General features: G+C 43.3%; 1 long non-coding RNA gene across 1 annotated transcript; it reads left to right on the forward strand.

Annotated features, from left to right (window-relative positions):
- Window positions 1-1199: 1199 nt before the first annotated feature.
- Window positions 1200-2503, forward strand: LOC311442792. The gene is made up of 4 exons (XR_014696872.1): window positions 1200-1221; window positions 1456-1534; window positions 2076-2242; window positions 2360-2503. It is a non-coding gene; the product is annotated as an uncharacterized lncRNA (long non-coding RNA).
- The last annotated feature ends 1951 nt before the right edge of the window (window positions 2504-4454 follow it).

The following is a 4454-nucleotide window of genomic DNA, read 5'->3' on the forward strand; positions in this document are numbered from 1 at the left end:
CCTGTAGCCAGGCTGAAATGGCAAACGCCACCTACGCATACCTACTATAACACTTTGTTTGTAAAAATGCACACATAACAAAATAGGTGAGATCTGTCTAATGCACAAGATCACTCCAGAGATAAATGTAGCTCTTTAAAAAGAATTATTTCAAGTCAGTGAAATTCTGTGTATAGAACAACATTTGTACAGGAATATGTGTGTACGTGTGGGAATTAGATTGCAAAGAATAGAATTGATCCCAGGGATGAGGTTTCTAGGTGGAGCATCTAACAGGATATCTAGTTCTCCGGTACGGTAGCAGATAAAAGGATGGCATTGATACTCAATGTACTTTTTGAAAACACAGAGCAGAATTACAGTTCTGTAGGATTAAGAGTAAATCACTATGGATGGTAATGAAAAAATCTGCATTTCCCAAGGGGGAGGGAAAAAAAAAGCACTTCCGCTGTTTAGAGCTTTGCTCATATAAGCAAGGTGTGCTTTCAGAAGTCTGCAATAGATGTAGTAACTTGCCAAGTCAATATCATGGGAGTCAAACTAGCATAACCATGGGAGTCAAACTAGCATAACTTGAAAGGTATATTTTACTTTTTTGTAACCTGTGATCCCTCTAAGTACTAATAACAAACCTGTGTATTTGTTTCCTTGCAGTTCCCAAATCAGACCAAATAATCAAGGTGCAAAAATAATTCCCAGAGGTCTGCCTGATCATGTGTTAAGCAGAATGGAATTTATATTATCCTCTTGCAACATAATACGTTCAGTGAGGCAACATGGTACATAGAAGATCAGCCACACCTAAACCAGAAAGTCCTCTGTCTTCATCCCGTTGTTTTGGTATTTTAAGAAAAATGTTTACATAGGCAATAAATGTTGAGAGAATTGTGGCCTTCATAACTACAGTGTTAATGCGCTTTTTTTTTTTTTTTTTTTTTTTTTTGAGAAAGCATTGTGAGAGAGCGTGAGCAAGATCTGTGTAGATGAAGGAGCCAAACAATCCAGGGACTGAAGTAAAAGAAAAAAAAAAAAGGAGAGCCAGAGTGGCCCCATTTGTATTAATGTTATTGCAATGGTAAAGCTTGGCACAGAGGGGAACTTAAGTTGAATGTTCAAGTTAAACAGATCAGTTCTCCAGTAGTATAACATAAGATGAAGATAGCGACAAGGAAAATCAAAGATGTTGCTGAGATGGAAGAGAATAGGTGTATTAAATAGAAGGTAAACAGAGAGAAAATGAGTATCAAACACACCAAACAATATTAAGCAATAATTAAAAAAAAAAGGGGGGGGGGGGGGAAGAGTTAGCAATGGTGATGTCACTGAGTCTGAGAAGGTGGAGTAAATGGACGTACAGGCATGTCCATAGGGGGTGAGATGAACCACAGCCACAGTGAGCTGTCAGAAAGGAAGAATGAGAAGTTAGCACAATTACATTTGTTTTTCCATCCTCAGGACTCTGGGGAGCTCCAGTCAACAAAAGTGTTCTCTGATTTCTGTGCTCAGCGTGCAGGAAGACAGGGATCACAAATAGGTAATTGCAGCTGAGGTAGTTGCAGGTTATTTGAAATAATGACTTTCTGTGCAGTTATTTTAAGGGGTTGTGGGGATTTAGCAATGTAAATACACGTTGAAAACCTTTCCTGGAACTGCCTTACTTGCAGGCTAGTTGCAGCATGTTTCTTCCAGTTAAACATCTGAGAGGCAGGCACAAAGGGAGACTGGGCTTGTGATAAGTGAAGTCCTTTTCCCAGCCTTCTAACCAGCCTAATGCTAACAGTAGTTACTCTAATGTCATGCTAAGGAGCAGTGGTTGTGGACCAGAACATACTTTGGTCGGTGTTGTACAAACCCTCCAAGCTTTCAGTAAACCTTCAGAAATAACCTATATGACTTACAAGCTTATGTCTCATTCTAAAAAATGATTCAGGCACTTGGCTGCTGTTCTCCCATTGAATTAATTTCCTTTCCTTGTTTGGCAGATAACAAGTCTTTCCTATTTGCAAAGTCTGACTGCTGCCTTCTTCAGCTCACAGGTTTTGCAGAGTTGTGGGTTTTTTTTTCCTCAAATACAGAAGAATGTATAGCATTTCCATGGGCAGGATCACCAGGCCTTGGTATTAGAGGATGTTTTCTTGCCAAAAGTATTGATGCCTTTTCTGCTGTTCATACGTGTTAGATTCCCCAGCTGGTACAAGTGCCTTTGATGTCAGTAGACCTACGTAAGCAAAGATCTATTGAAGTAATTCATTATGTTTTAATATAATGTTAATGTCTTCATGACTGATTTCAGTTACTACTTTTTTTTTTTTTCCCCACTATGGTTCACTGTCTTTTTTTTTTTTTTTCTTTACTAAAGCACTTCAACAGTCCCTGAAGGTTGTGTAAGATCAGACAGGCTGCTGAATGTGGGGGAGTGTTTAAAATGAGGTGAGTGTGTGATTCGAAGATTGAATAATTGATTAAGTTGGATATTGGAGGCAGTATTATCTGTTCTTTTCTGAAGCTGTTGGAATTACTGGAAAATGTTTTCATGTTGCACTTAATGTAGCTAAAATGGTAATAGTTCACTTGATATCAAAGCTGCTTCAAACTGTTCATATGAAAATCTAGTTAAAATACTGGTGGTATATGAGCTATATGCTACCTCAAGTTTTAAGAAATATTGAGTTGTTAAAAATAGAATAATTTTCTGAGGAAATGGGAATAGTAGTGCCATTAGGCTGCAGTAGAGGACAGAAAGGTAAGTAGACCTTCAATTAAGAGAACGAATGTGCTGAGATAGAATGAATGTTAACATGTGCTGAGCAGTTTTTATACAAGAATGCAACATAAAGTATTGGTTACACGTACATATGTGAAAACATTTTCTTTCAGCTGAGGGGGTTCTGGTTATGCTTTTCCACTGCTTTGCTTTGAGAATGTTTGACAAGAGTTTGGGAGCCCACCCCCAGCTGCTAAACCATCCCCGAGGGATTGCATCTATTAGTAAGCAAATTGGCTGTCTGGCATCTGCTCAGCTGCTCATCCCTATTTAAAGCCCCTAATGAATATTGCAATACAGGATAGCTGTTACTTCTGGGACTGTGAGTATTTCTGATTTGTGAATCACCTTTCCAAGTTTCCAGTGATTTTTCTAAGAAACCTGAAAAGCAGAGAGAAATTATGAGTTTAACTGTTAGTGACAGACCCTGGTGGACAGGAATTAATTCATAAAGCAGATTCATTAATAGAGTGGCCTTGCCAAAAAGAAAACTAACGTGTGAAACTAATGTGATATTGGCAATGATGTTCTTTGTTTTACAAAATGCTGTGCTATAATAACTCTTTTTCTGAATAAAATAGATGTGTAGGGGATAGCCATAGGAAAAGGCTATTAACTTAATTTTTACATTCTGCAATGACTGGTTAATCCATCCACTGTTTTGCTTCTACCTGATGTTCAAAGTCTAGTAATACTTCTTCCTTTTTGAATCTCTGATCTGGTTTAGTCCCAGCAGTTACCTGGTCTCGCAGCCCGTGTTCTGCTGTCTCTGTAGTGCTTGCCTGCTTTCGTCGCCGCTGCGTTTCGTACTTGGCTGAGCCTAAAGCCCAGCTTTATAGTGGAGGCAAATAGCTCTCACATTCGCTCTCTGACAACATACTGTCAGAGTAACTGCCTTGAGGTGGTCACCTACAGGGGATTCAATAAAAAACAAACCTTTAAAATACAAGGCTAACCCCATGTATCGGGAAGGGGGAGTGCTTACTTCTCTCCAAAGCTTTGGGGTTTGATTACCAGTGTACTGTCCGCATATCGTGGTGAATGCAATCTCAAGTGATCCCGTGAAGGTTTTATTTGAGAATTTCCTTTTACTCTACGTTGTTTTTTGTGACCGCCGACACCTCTGGGCTTTGATCAGTCATTTTTCGCGAGAAGTTTTTTTTCCTTTTTTTTTTCCTTGGTTGGGTGTGGTGTGCCTGAGTTCACCTAGCACACATGGCTGAGCCCCGGAGCAGAGGGCTCCTGGCGTTTATGGCCGGTGCCACACGGCTCCTGCCTTGTGCCAGCGGCGAGCCGCGGGGCTGTGCCGATGAGTCAGGGCCCGCCGGGGAGCCGGGCTCGCCCCGGGCAGCGCCCGCTGACAGCGGGGCCGGGCTGGCACCCCCCGGGGCTGACGTGACCGGGCGGCGGGGGGACCCCCATAGGGCGGGCGGTGCCGGGCCAGGGGCTGCCCCCTTCTCCTCTCCTCCCCGTGTTGTCCCAGCCCGCGGGGCCCGATCCCCTCAGCCCCCCCCGGGCCGAGCCCCTGCCGCCGGGGCGCGGCTCCAGGCGGCTCCTCCGCGCCCTCGGGCGGCGCGGGGCACAGATACGGGGACACAGATAGCGGGGCACAGATACCGGGACACGGAGACCGGCCCGACCCTGCCCTGCCGTCGCCCACCCCGTCCCTCGCCCCTTCCCCGGGGCGGGC

The sequence above is a fragment of the Aythya ferina genome (genome assembly GCF_964211825.1).
Source record: "Aythya ferina genome assembly, chromosome: 11".
Taxonomy (NCBI): domain Eukaryota; kingdom Metazoa; phylum Chordata; class Aves; order Anseriformes; family Anatidae; genus Aythya; species Aythya ferina.